We start from the raw sequence: 14,595 nt of genomic DNA on the forward strand, positions 1-14,595 counted from the left end.
AGAAGCTGAATAAAGGAATTGTTGCGGAATTCTACACGTCTAGCCTGCTCGTGTTCCGGTAACATATGAAAGGAATGAGGAGAAGCAGTAGAAGTAAGGTTAGGGTGAGGAGTAGGAGTAGGGGTAGCAGGTAAGAAGTAAGACATAGTGTAATACACCCCACCCGCCAATAATGCAGAAGCAGTCAAAAACAACACAAACAATTGAAGTATAAAACATTTGGTACGACTGAGTTGCTGCAGCTTGAATCTGTATGCCTGAGCTCCTTCCAAATCATTCAGCTTCGAGAATGCCATTCCCTACGACCGTCCGCAACGTTTCTTGACGCACTTCGTTCTGTGCAGCAATAGTCAATCCCCAGGAGTTCCTAGGAACCGACGGCCTTTAACCTAGCGTCAAGACCTACTGTCCAGAAGGAAGTACGCGCGCGGCCCTACGGCCCTTAATACACAATATGTATATATATAAGCACAATGTCTCTCAGCTGTGGAAGTAAAAAGAGATACAAGGAAGGAAGCTTGATATATGTATAAAAAATTTCAATGATACGAATGTTCAAAACTGATCATGGGAAACGAAGATATTGCAGTTGTCAATTTCAGCAAAGCAAGAAAATTTTATTTGTCCTTAGTGTGAGATCGCAAAGAATATCGATGTTTCCCGGGACGTGTCTGCTCGTCGAACAAAGGATCCGTTGAAGAGACAGCGTCCTGCTGATCAGTTGGTTGATCTGGTCTTGAGTCTTTTGCTGACAAGTGTTCAACAGTGGCTTTCTGCTGCGCTGAGGGTTCTCCAACAAGCTGTGCGTCGCTAAAAGGTACAAACGCCGGCAATGTTTCTGTTTCTGTTGACGCAATGCCTTTCCTTACCCACGGGTCTGCCGGCAGAGGAATAGGGACTCGCTTACAATGGGTAGCATGTACCCAATTTTTCCGCCCCTCGAGACGGACGGCAGTCCTCGTGGCCAGGAGTACCTGGTAAGGTCCGGTGAATCGGGGGTCCAGATTGTTCTTGCGTGAGAAGTTTCGAGTAACCACCCAGTCCCCGGGCTGGAGCTGGTGGCCTGGACCCTCCGTCTGCGTCGGCAAGGCGTCGTAAACCTGTTGGTGAATTAACCTCAGTTTAGCAGTCAAGTCATGTAAGTAATCAATCAACATCGGATACTCAAGATCAGAGAATATTCCTGGCCTAGGAACCCCCCACACATTCGCAGGACGGCCGAACACTATCTCATAGGGACTAAGCCCTATTCGGGAGTGTACAGTCGCCCTAGTTGACAGTAGTGCTAGAGGCAAAGCATCAGGCCACGAAAGTCCAGTCGTAGCCTGAATCTTCGCTAGTTTTAGTTTAAGGGTGCCATTGTACCCCTCAACCAATCCAGCTGACTGGGGATGATTGGCGCTATGGAATTTTTGATTAATTCCAAGGCCCTTACATACACTCTTCATCACACTTCCAACAAACTCACTTCCGTTATCTGACCACACGACTCTAGGCATTCCATACCGAGGAAAGTATTCCTTCAGTAGGATTTTCGCAGTAGACAAAGCAGTATTGTCTTTGAGGGGATAGGCCTCGATCCATCGGGAGAATGCACAAACCACAACCAGAACGTATTTCAGGTTATTGCATCGCTCCATATGGATGAAGTCCAATTGGATCACCTCAAAGGGATACGAAGGAGGAGCAAAACTGCCAGGGGGAGTTGGGGTTCCTTTGCCAGGATTGTACATTATACACACCATACAATTTTTCACCAGACGTTCAGCACACTTTGTAATGCCATCATTCTTCCACACATCAGCCAGCAACTTGCAAATGCCTTTCGCGCTAATATGCGCTAACCCATGTGCCATTGTCACAACGGCCAGCACATACGCATCAGGCAACATCCATCTTTTCTGATCTGACAAATCAATCCAGCAACCATTCACATCCAACTTTCCCGTACTTTCTTTCCACTTCGTCTTTTCAGTGTCAGTGGCCTCATTCTGTATTGCTTTCACGCTCTCTATGGTATCTTCACACATACTTGATTCTGTAGGCCACCTAACCGAACTCGTCACATACATTCGAGTGCTAAGGTTCCGGGCAGTCTCCTTAGCAATCTCATCTGCAAACGCATTACCACGACCAACATCATCCATCACTTTACGATGCGCACTACACTTAACAATTGCAACTTGCGCAGGCAAAGTCAATGCATCCAAAAGATCGTTCACAAGCTGGCCATGCTGGATTTTCGTGCCATGCGACGTCAAGAAACCACGCTCTCGCCACAACCGTCCAAAACTATGCGCTACGCCGAAAGCATACTGGCTATCGGTGTACACATTCACACGTTTCCCTTTTGCTAACACACATGCTCTAGTGAGAGCAATCAGCTCTGCAGCTTGGGCAGAATTCTGATTCAATCTCGCAGTCTCCACAACAGTATTCAATGTTACAACAGCATAAGCAGTAGTCACATCGCCATTCGGCAACTTAAAACATGACCCATCCACATACAGAGTGCCATCCGGGTCTTCCAATGGGGTGTTTTTAAGGTCCACTCGACCTTTTGTTTCCTCTTCTGTCCGCAAGTAACAGTCATGTTCTGCTACTTCATCTGACTCTGCACTAATTGGTAACAAAGTTGCCGGATTTAGGACATTACAACGTTTTATCTGAATATGGCTTGCCAAGAGCGTCAATTCGTACCCAGACAACCTCGCACTCGTCAAGTGCTGAGTTTTCGTTCGATTCAAAAGAGTATCGACTGCATGCGGAACCATCACCGTAAGCATATTATCCATGACCAATCCTGCTGATTGTCGGATGGAGACCGCAGCTGCCGCAGTTGCTCTCAAACAACTCGGCAATGCTCTAGCTACTGGGTCTAAGGTCGAGGAAAAATATGCACATGGACGTTGCTTACCACCAAAAGGTTGCGTTAAGACACTCAAAGCACAACCTTCCCTCTCGTGAACATAAAACGTGAACGGCTTGCTGTAATCAGGGGTACCTAACACAGGAGCCGAACACAATGAATCACGTAATTCAGAAAAACTGTTCTGACATTCTTCCGTCCATGGTAAAGGAGTTGAAACATCCTTGCACGTAAGAGCCACCAATGGTTTCGCTAGCAATGAAAAATTAGGAATCCACTGCCTGCAGTACGACGTGATACCTAGAAAGGCACGCACATCTCTTTGGGTTTGTGGCACAGCCATTCGCGCAATCGCTGCAATTCTCTCTGGGGTCAATCTCCTTCCCTCCTTTGACAATAAGTGACCTAGATAGGTTACTTCTTGACAACAATATTGGAGTTTAGAAGGTGACACCTTGTGATTCAACTCACAGAGATGTTGCAGCAACGACACTGTAGCAATTTTGCAAATGTCCTGAGTATCAGCTGCCACCAATAAGTCGTCGACGTATTGGATTAAAGCCGCACCAACCGGCAACCGAAACGCATCCAGTTGACCCTTCAAAGCTTGACTGTAAATCGATGGACTTTCACAGTAGCCCTGAGGAGCGCGTTTAAACCGGAAGCTACGTCCACCAAGAGAGAAACCGAAAAGGTCCCTGCTCTCTTCGGCAATCGGGATGCTGAAAAATGCATTTTTCAAATCAATCACCGAGAACCATGAAGCAGTAGCTGGAATCAGAGTCAGTAGCGCCGTGATGTCAGGCACAACAGGGAATTGAGGAACCACAATTTTATTTACCTCCCGTAAATCGATAACAAAACGATAAACAGGCGGTTTGGTAGGATCAGTACGTTTAAGAATGGGCAGTACAGGGCTATTGCACACGTTTCCCCGAGTCTCCTCAATAACATCTTTCTCGATCAAATCATAGATGATCGCTAACAAAGCTCGTTCACCATCAAGGGAGATACGGTATTGGGGAATACGTGGCAATCGCACATTAGACTTCAACTGAACAACATAAGGGGAGATATCAAGTAGGCCCACATCATTTGGACCCGTCGCCCACAAAGACGCAGGAAGAGAATTCAATTCCGGTGGAAGCTTATCGAGGGACAAATACATGGGAGAGACTACCCTCTCTCCTAACGTAAGCTTCACACCCGTAGGGGAACAATACAAAGTCGCATACAAACGTTTAAGCAAATCCAGACCCAAAAGATTTTCGCCACAACCAGTAGTCAAAATCAACGGAGCTTCGAGCTCACGAGGCCCAATTTTAAGGGGCAAAGGGCGCGAAACTGGATTGCTAACGGGGGCGCCAGAGAATCCAACGGAAACATTTGTTAAGCCAGACAAAGGTGCGCCAGGGAGTTTCGAATGCATGATAGAACTTTTCGCTGCACCAGTGTCCAACAGAAAAGGCTCAACGACGCCCGATGTAGCAACTGCGACGTAAGGCCCTCTCTGATCAACCGGAACTGATACCACTCCCTCTCCTTGTCTTTGGCTGTCCTAGTAATTACTGTCGTCAGTTCCCTGATCGACGTAATAATCGTCTACATTGTACTGCGCAGATCGTCCTTGCGATGATCCACGTTGATCGAAACAATTATTAGAATTTGATGAATGGTCAGAGCGATCATTCTGAGCACCACGACCTCTACCACGTGATGCGTGCTGTGAACCACCACGGCCTCCTTTGGATGAATTACCACTATTACGTTCGTTTAAAGCAGGACAATTGAATTTAATGTGTCCCTCCTGTCTACAATAAGCACATTGATTGTACCCTAACGAGGATCTTTGGAAAGAGGAATCATTGCGCGACTGCGATCGATTCGATTGCGACTGTGATCTATTCTGCTGAGACGCATTCTGATTAGAACGTGGCGGATACGCTTGTTGTAACAACACTTTAGTTTTTAGCTCTTTCGTCTTTTTATCAGCACGGTCATTTTCTTCTTTCTCTCTATTCTCGTAATATTGTGCCGTAGCCAAAATCTGAGCCGAGGTAGAAACGGCCCATGCACTCTCTGAATTCTTTAATTTATTGCTGAGATCGGGCAACAAGTTCGACACAAATTTATCCACAAACAACCTCTGTCCACCCTCAGTACCCATATCCTGTCCACTATGATCAATGAATGCTTCCTCGAACCTCGTAAAGAAATCGGAAACACTCTCATCTTTCTTCTGCTTACAAGCGGACAACTTGTCCCAATTGACTCTCATGGCTGGCATAAGTGTTTTCATTAATGTTATTATTCGCTGAGGAAGAGCAATAATCAACTGATCGGGTTTAGTAGCAGCCACTTGTCCCGCGTCTGCCGCTGTGATGGCAGCCCAATCACCACCTAATTCATTAGCGTGATCTTGGTGACGAATCTTAGCCCATACCGGTTGCGGTACGACATTGCCAAACAACATGTCGATATCGGCAAGATTCATTACCGTAGCATCTACGAGCTGCGATAGTTCCTTGTAATACCCAGTAGGATTTTTACGAGGATCGGGCAAAGATTGTTTCACCTGAAGCACTTCCGATCGTTTCCATGGAAGGTGTATCCACACTCTCTCAAAATGTGCCACTATCGGACGAGGTTGAGCATTAGGATCAGCTGGTATCCAAACCGGCGGAACTTCACGCATAGGATATTGGCCAGACTCGTCTTGGTTTTCAATGTCCTCAACGAACAATGCATGAGGAATAGGAGCGGGACGAAGAGATAGCAACCGCTCAATAGCACGTCGAACATTAGTATCTACTATCAGTCCAGTTGCGAACTGAAGCCGAAGTTCAGACAGGGCGGTCAGCACCTCGTCAGGCGCATCGGCCACTATCTGATCATGAAGGAACTTGCACATTTCGTCAAACACATATCTCTGAGTTGGTATGTTGAATTGATTAAACGTTTCGAGGACAACACGAGGTGGATTTCTAAGAGGGTTTACCATCCAACCCATCGCCATATTATATAGCGCAACGCGTTCTCTGTTACCAGGAAGCTGACTACGTCTCTGAGGACCATCAGAACCAGCAGACCCAAAAACAGGTCCGAGCGACTGAAAGAAGTTTGTCGCAAGGGGAGAATTACGATTACGAGTAGAGGGAGAAGAGTAAGACACAGGACTAACAAGAGAAGGAGTAGAGACAGTAGCAACAACAGGGGTTAACAACACAGGAGCAGTAGCGGGAGCAGGAGTATGTGGAAGCGGAGGAGCAGTAGGAATAGAAACAGACACAGGTGCAGGAACAGTCGGAAGAGCGGGTGCAGGTTGAGGAACTGGTGGAGGAACAATAGGTGGAAGAACAGGTACGGCAGGGACCACAGGAGCTGCGGTACCCTGTACGTACGGAGGTGGCGACTTCATAAGATAGGACATTAAAGGATCCTCAACTGCCTCTTCCTTCTTATCCGACTCCGTAGGCAAAGCAGGATAGCATTTATCTATGGACATACGCTGTAGCCTCTCAAACACTTCCTTATCCTTATCCTCCTTATCACGCTGGAACTGCTCAGCTTTCTTCACTATGGTAGCAACATTATCTCGCTGACTACGTTTATTCTGTCTGATTTCTTTCTGTCGGGCTTCTTTGCGCCACAACCGAAAGGCATCAAACATGGCCGGCCTTGATTTACGTTCGAACAACTTTATTTCCAAATTATCTAAGATCGACGCCTCGAAGCTACCGTGAGGTGGCCAACGAAGGTCGCCGTCTTTCTTTGTATATTTAATCCAATAATCGTTAAAAGCAATCGGGCCTAGCCCATGTTTGCTATATAAATCATAAGTAGGAGTTCCAACCGGAGGTATCGGACATGAGTCCTCCAGCAGGGAATCCGCACCACAAGGTCTAAAACAACTGAACAAAGTACTGCGACCAGGCATCTCGCACACTAGCCGAGTTTCACAAACTTCAAGGGTTACGGGATTTACCAAGTCCCAGCAAAGAACAAAACCCTCGGTTTTTGGCGGCTGCAGTCGTCAAATAATACAACAACAAAGTACGCTAGCAAAGTGTCACCGACAAAAACACTCACACAGCGTGAACAACAAAGACACTTGCTAAAGTGTCAACAACCAAGAACTCTGGGAGCGACCCACAAATACTTAACTCAAAGATCGATGGCGTCCTCAGGAAGGCCCGTCAATCGTCTCGCTATACCAAGGTCTACGCCAGGCGCCAAAACAGGTCTACAGTCAGGGCAGCAGTCCGTCGCAGCCGTCAGGAGGCGGGAATCTTCGCGGGAAAAGTCTTCGGGCCACTTATTTCGACAACAGGATCGATGAAGCGGGGTGCACCTTCCCTCGGAGATTTCACACGAAGTTCCTCACGATCGTCGGGCTTGGACCGGTACCACTGATGCAGCCCCACGTTGGGCGCCAACTGAAGGACTGGGTTCTTTTGGACCCAGCGGTGCCAGGGCACAACACCTGAAACCTTCGTGGGTAACCTGCTCCGGCGTACAAGTCACAGAGACACGGGACACTTCCTTCGGCGTCAAAGATTCAAGGTTTATTTGCTGCAGGGAACACAGAAGTCACAGGAAGTACATCGAGTGTAGTTCGGGGAGACTGCTTCAAATTGGTTCTGTGGATCGCTCCTTTTATACAGTTTTTACCCATAGGATAACATGTTACACAAAAGTTTACAACCCGGTTCCCACCATTATCCCCCAGAGGGGTCGCTTTGGTCACTTTGAAACACACAAGGTCCGGAACATAAGTGCGGAAACATTTGGCGGTTCCCAACTGTAAAAACCCATCTTCCCACCATTAGCAAATTCCAATCAGCAGTAAAGTAGATCGAAATAGGAACAAAGACAGGTGCAGAGGAAGACGGAAACAGTGGGGAGATCGGAAAGGGTGTAAAAGGGGAGGTATCGGGAAGCACGAGATACAGGCATCAAAGGGACGTGCCTAATGAGATGCACGGCTGAGACAATAAGCCCGTGCGGCAAGATGAGCCTCAAGCGGCACCATCTGCCTTACAGTAGCATCCCACTCGTCATAAAGACACTTTCAAAGAACACGTGTCTTCCGCAAATATCTTGGGAGTCCCAGGGTCGCGAAGCGGACAGCGTCCGTTCGCAGGCTACTTGAGGGCAAGAGACAAAATGGATGCCGTATCTAAGATGGAACCCGTGGGTACAGATGAAAAACCCACATAACAAACGAACGGTTTAAGTTAGCACAGCGAAACTGCGCACACTTACTAAACTCGTCATTTGCGGTTCATAGATACCAGACTCGACCATATTCGTGCGAGTCGAAAACACCACTTACAATTGTCACGGAACCTCAGAGGTGGTGGCACAGTAGATTCCATATTAATAGGATGCAATTCAGCATGTGGCTGACTGAGCAACGGATCCTTTCAGCACCACCGGCAATTCTTTTAAAAGCATACAGGCTCACATTACTGCCTGAAATATAATGTTTACAGCACTAGTGTCCAAACATATTCAATTTGGGCCATTGATTTGTTTGCGATTGATAGTAATGAGGATACAAGTAGTTTATGTAATTTCATTTTTCACTCAGAGTAGATTCAAATTAAAATTCTAAAAAGTAAATGGGCACAACTGCTGTTGACAAGTATTCAGTGGTTGAATCACGTTGTATTTGTGTCTGTCATTAAGTGAGCCTCTTGTGCATACATTAAGCAAATGGTGTCAAAATTTAGGGGCCGATTATGATTGCGGAATTTCCGCATCCTCTGGGCCGGCGGAAGCGACCGCCGGCCCAGAGGATGCGGAAAAACCGCAGCGGACCCACCAAAGACCCACCGCCACATTAGGATGGCTGGTGGGTCCTGGTTTCCGTCCGCAGCTTTTCCGCCGCGGTTGGCTTACAACCGCGGCGGAAAAGCTCTAATATGGTGGCGGTGTCTCTCAGACACCGTCCACCGTATTAGGATGGGCTTCCAAACATGCTTTTCCGCGACGGGTTTTCCGCCGAGGAAAAGTATGTGTATCTTCACTGCGGGGGCCCGTTGCGGGCCCCCTAGGTGAAGGGGAGTGGGGGGTGCACATGGGGGGTACCTATGGTACCCCCCTGCATTTGTGTACAGAAATCGGCAGGCACCGAGCGGTGCCTGCCGCTTTCTGCATACAAATGCATTGTATGCATTTTTAACATTGCGGCGGGTGCAGCTTGAAGCTGCACCCGCCGCAATGTTAAAGATATAGGATGTGACCGCCACCCTGGCGGTCACATCCTAATCAGCACAGAGGGAACGCCGCTGCCCATGTGGACGTTCCCTCATACTCTGGGGTCGCGGACGGACTCAAGTCCGTCCGCGATCCTAATGACCCCCATAGTACATACATTTAGGTGGAGTAGTTACAATCTCCATATGGGATTTATGTGAAACATATACAAAAAGCACCATGAGGGGAACAACCGTTAGCCAAAGGGTGTGTCCCACCGAGCAGAACAGGGGCAGGGAGGTATTGCAAAACCTTTGAAGGTGATTAAGTTGTTCCTTCTTCTCTTCAGTCACTTCCAGTTATAAATCGTTATCCTTGAGATGACCTGTGTGTGATGTGTTTTAACCTAAAGAGTTTGTGAGGTCATCTTCAAGACTGGATGATCCTTGTTGCCTGGTCATTTATTTCAGTTCTTTGTTGTTCTGGGGCATACATTATTTTTTCTTTTTAGGCATAATCCTCAAACTACAGTAACTGTTTTATCGCCACTGAAATGGTTCTAAAAGGCCATGTGGAGGACTTCTTGCTTAGAATTAATGTACACAGTCCAGGAAGTGTCGCATACAGCAGTGCATGGCGTTTGCCTGATTTCTGTGCCATTGATTTGTTATCACAGTGGACGCATTGGTCTGTGTCTATGAGAGCATTCAAGGGTTCCCTAAGAAGCACACTCTTGAAAACAGTACCTTGGAAAGAAGTCCTGAACTAATTTCAGCTATGTTTTACTCAATGATTTTCTTAGTCCCACTTTGATCGATGTTTTCCTTCATATTTACCACAAAGCTGGGACTTGAGATGCAGTGGTAGATTTTATATCCAAGATGACTTCAGATATTCAATGCAGAAGTGGCCACCTTACTACTGAGCAAGATGCAAATGCGTCACTCAAGAACGCTACCATGTAAAATAGAGATGATGGCATGCATTTCTTACCTATGAAACCAGGATCTTTATTCCCCTGTGAGTATCACTTCAGAGGTTTTGTATCATGGCCTTGCAGCGATACTCAACACAGCATCTGTTAGTGAAAAGAGACAAATGGTCAAACCATCGCCTGAGTGAGTCTTCTTCAAGTAGTAGATCCACTGAACCAGACATCAGGAATGAAAGATTGCCCAAGCCCTACCAGAAGCAAACATGTGTTTACTGTGGAGAACACTCTCACATCACTAATCTTACGTTGAGGGAAAACTCTGATAGAAAGGCGGACACTTTTTTATTCGTAACCTGCTAATTCTAACATTTCATACTGAGGTGTCAGTAATAACCAAGGTTAAACATTGGGTTTCTGGTTGGCAGAGGTATGCACACTGTTCAAGCAGGAACCACAAACTTAGTCACAGTAAGTAAGATGCACACTAAAAGATTTCCCTTGCTCACTCTCTGGTAGCTTGGCACAGAACTGACAGGCTAAAGAGGCAATATGTAAAGTTGTGCAACACACAGTAACACAATGAAAACACCAGAAAAGAACTCCACACAGATTTAGAAAATAGACAATAATTTTATAAATAGATCAAGACCAAAATAACAAAAATCCAATAAATAGAAGTAGAGTTATTCATTTTTAAAGAATAAAAAGAGTTCTGGTGCTTAGAAACAATAAGTGCCTAATGAGGTTATCTGGTTGCGCTGGACCAGTGCAAAGTCAATAGTTGAAGCCAAATGCGAAGGAGGACTGGCCAGGGACAGGAGCCACCCGGCCTGGGGAGCAGAGTACCTTGGTCATGAGTCACAATAGTGAGATGCAGGGTGCAGATGAGCGATGCGTCGATTTTCTTCACGCAGTTGCAGCGATGCGTCGAATCCATTGAGCAGAGCATTGGTGCCAAAGACGATGTGCTGGGTTACTCCACGCTGGAGGGGCGATGTGTGAATATTCTCCCTAAAGTGGCGGCAATGCGTTGGTTCTGAAGCAGTGGTTCCAGACGCAATGCAGTGGTTCTGAGTGTGATGCGCAGATTCTATTCCCGCAACAGGGTCGATGCGCCGGTTTTGCTACACTCAAACTGGAAATGCATTGATTTCTCTTGTGCAAAAATCTGGGTCCACTTCAGTCAACCAGGCACAGCAGTAGGGGTAGAGACTTTGATAGCTCTGAGTCTCAAGGAACAGAAGGCGAGCCAACAAGCCCTTGGAATCTACTTCAGTTGCAAGGCAGAGTCCAGCTGTTCCTCAGCAGGGGAGCCCCATAGAAAAGCAAGCCTTCCAGGTAGGCAGTCCAGCAGAGTGTCAGTCCTTGATGCAGCACAGCACTTCTTCTGACAGAGCCCATATGTAGGTCCAGAAGTGTCTGATTTGATGGTGTCATAGACCCAGTACTTATATCCAGTTGTACCTTTGAAGTGAGGATAACTTCAAAGACAGAGCTTGAAGGTGCTCAAAGGTCCTTTATTCCCAGCCCTGGTTCCAGACTATTAGTAGGGGGTAATCAGCCCTTTGTGTGGGGACGGGGCACTGCCTATTCAGGTGTGTCAGCCCCTCCCTCCCTTCCTGCATAGGAAGAGCCACCAGAATTCAGATGAGTACTCGGACGCACCTGCCCTTCGTGTGTATTTGGCTGTCCAGTGGGAATTCACAAAGCAGAGCTGTCACCCACCCCAGACGTGTATTGGAGACAGGCTGCGGGCACACAGACCTATAAGACCAGATAACTGTTCACTCTCTAAAAGTGGCATTTCTAAAATAGTAATGTTAAATCCAACTTTACCAGTAAAGAGGATTTATTATGACCATTCCAGAGATATGAAACATGAGACAGCTATACCTGTCTAATCAGGCATTACAATACCTGTCTAATCAGGCATTACAGCTTAAAGGTGTATTAAGGAATTCCGAATGTTAACCTATGAGAGGAGTAGGCCTCATAGTAGTGAAAAACGAATTTAGGGATTTTTCACTACCAGGACTTGCAAAGCCTAAAAGTGCATGTCCTACCTTTTACTTACACAGCACCCTGCTCTTTGGGCTACCTATGGCCTACCTTTGGGGTGACTTATGTGTAATAAAAAGTGAGTTTAAGGCTTGGCAAAGGGTTTAGATGCCCAGTCGAAGTAGCAGTGAAACTACACACACAGGCTCTATTGTGGCACACCAGAGAAAGGTTTAAAGAGCTACTTGTGTGGGTGACACAATCAGTGCTGCAGGCCCATTAGAAGCATATAATTTACAGGCCCTGGATATATGGTATACCACTTTACAGGGGATTTACAAGTAAAATAAATTTGCCAGTTGTGTATATATCAGTGTTTCCACATTTAGGAGGAGATGCACATGCACTTAAGCACTGGTCAGCAGTGGTAAAGTGCTCAGAGTCCTTAGGCCAACAAAAAGAGTCATCTGAAAGAGGAGGTAAGCAGGCAAAACATTTGGGTGAAGACCACCCTAAGGCTGACAGGTCTAACAACCATCTAAGCCATAACAAAGCCTAACAGAGCATTCTCCCAATGAGCAAAACAGGTGTTAGCGGTAGAGGTAAACAAAAAAGTGATGGATGAATTGCTTGAATTAATCTCAGACACTGGTAATTACTCTGGACTGCTTTCGAGACCATCTTTCTTTTGCCCACTATACCAAAAGAAACCAGCCATATGCAAATCAATCTTGACCCTGATCCTTTAGGACCAATCCAGCCGACCTACCAGGCCAGGTCTCTAACGAATGGAAATACAAGCAACCCCAGAACATTTTGTCCTATTTCAGTCTTGACAGTATGGCGTTGCTTGAGTCCTATGGTACAATGAGCACAGGAATCCCATCTCTGCATACCTATCGCATGCAGAGTCATAGAGATGAACTGAAATCCAAATGGAGCGGAAGAGATTTAGGTTTGTACTGCTAGACAAAACAAAATAAGTTGTAACCAAATCAGTAAGTTCTAACCAAATCGCACTGCAATGTAGCATGTTACTCAGATTCAAAGTATATGGCCTTAGATCGATTATTATCATCAAAACTGCTAACTCTAACTTCATTTAGTTCATTCCCCTCAGTGCTGGACAGCACATCATTTATTGGGTGCAGAGGCAATGAAGGTACTAGAGCAAGTGGTGAAAAGATGTATTTGCATTGCCCAATGATGTCTGAAACTGGCATCTATCTTGCTTAGGCATCTGGGGGTTTTGTGTGTGTTGATGATAGTTCCAAGATTGGAAGTTGGCTACTGGCCACATAGAGTCAGAGTTCAAAATGTAATCATAATAGAAGCAGACCTTCCAACGTCTAAATATTTTTTACTGTGTGAGAAGAACGGTTGGGGCTTTGTGCCAAGCACTGCTTGTGAAGTGCTTGTATTCACCCTGCTCTCCCTTCCCCCTCCCTTCAAAAAGCTTCTCCTTCTTTCCCTGATGTCCTAGGGTATTTTTGCTAACCGCAACGGACATCGGCTGTGGAATAAAAAGTTATGACACAAAAAATCTCCAAACACAAGCAGGAACCCACTGTATTCAGGGGTTTCAAACCTCCCTCTAGATCCACCATAGGATATTGCCGCCTCACCAGGTCACTCTGTGAAAGATGCCGATATCATGTGACACAGGGTGGCACCTTATGTGTTGGAAAGTCTGTAGAAGTATAGCAGCTCCGAGAACATGAAATAGCTCTTCATCACTGTTTTCGTTTTACCTGTGTTTAGGCATTCTGTCACCTGATGAATAAATTATGTAAAAAAAGATTCTTATGTAAATTCGGCTTTCATAGTTAAGTTGTGCCAACAAGGCACTTGCAGCATTCTTTATAATACAAAGGTATGAGGTTGTCATCCTAGAAACACAGTTAAACTGAGCCTGTTAATTTCATAAGTCTGTGGGTGTCCTAAAAATAGGATTTTCCCATATTTGTTTTCTCTGAACCCAATATATCCTTTAGCAACGGTTAAAATAGAAAACACAGAGCAAAAGGGAATCGGCGAGGTAGCTCTCTCCAAGCGAACCGAAGGCCAAGATTTCAGCGCTTGGCAGCGATCTGGGTAAACAGATACTGCTCGAGAAGGTTGGCTGCTTCCCACGTTGGTGCTTAAACCCGCCTCCACCGGAAACGAGCGTTGTTCCACAGCCCCTGCAACATGGCGGCGGCGGTGCCATTTCTTGCCAGCGGACGCCATTATTGATGTTTTGGATCCCTCTAGCAACTGTAGTCGAGCAACTCTGCGCACCGCCGTGTTTGCCTGGAGCAGAGGGAGAGCTGAAAATATTATGCAGCAGCAGTTTCGAGTTTAATTGTCTGCAGATGGCGGATGATCTATTTCCCTCTATCGTTGCCACATTTCTAATAGCACCCAGTCTGTTCTATGCAAATGAGGGATCTTTCACATAAGCCTGCCTTTAATTTGCCAGTGTTTTGTGTTCACTCGGGTTGCCAGCTGCATGGTGTTGCGTCTGACCTTTTCATGTCTCCTCAACACACGTGTCCAGACTTATGTAAAATCGGGATACATCCCACAGCACTGACATTGACACTGAAATAAA

The 14,595-nt window shown here is 46.3% G+C and overlaps 1 protein-coding gene across 1 annotated transcript in view; it reads left to right on the forward strand.

Annotated features, from left to right (window-relative positions):
* PTPRM (protein tyrosine phosphatase receptor type M) overlaps positions 1-14,595 on the forward strand; it is a 1,525,420-nt gene that overhangs the window by 935,914 nt on the left and 574,911 nt on the right. The window lies entirely within an intron of this gene.

The sequence above is a fragment of the Lissotriton vulgaris genome, chromosome 4_1, assembly GCF_964263255.1.
Source record: "Lissotriton vulgaris chromosome 4_1, aLisVul1.2, whole genome shotgun sequence".
Classification (NCBI taxonomy): domain Eukaryota; kingdom Metazoa; phylum Chordata; class Amphibia; order Caudata; family Salamandridae; genus Lissotriton; species Lissotriton vulgaris.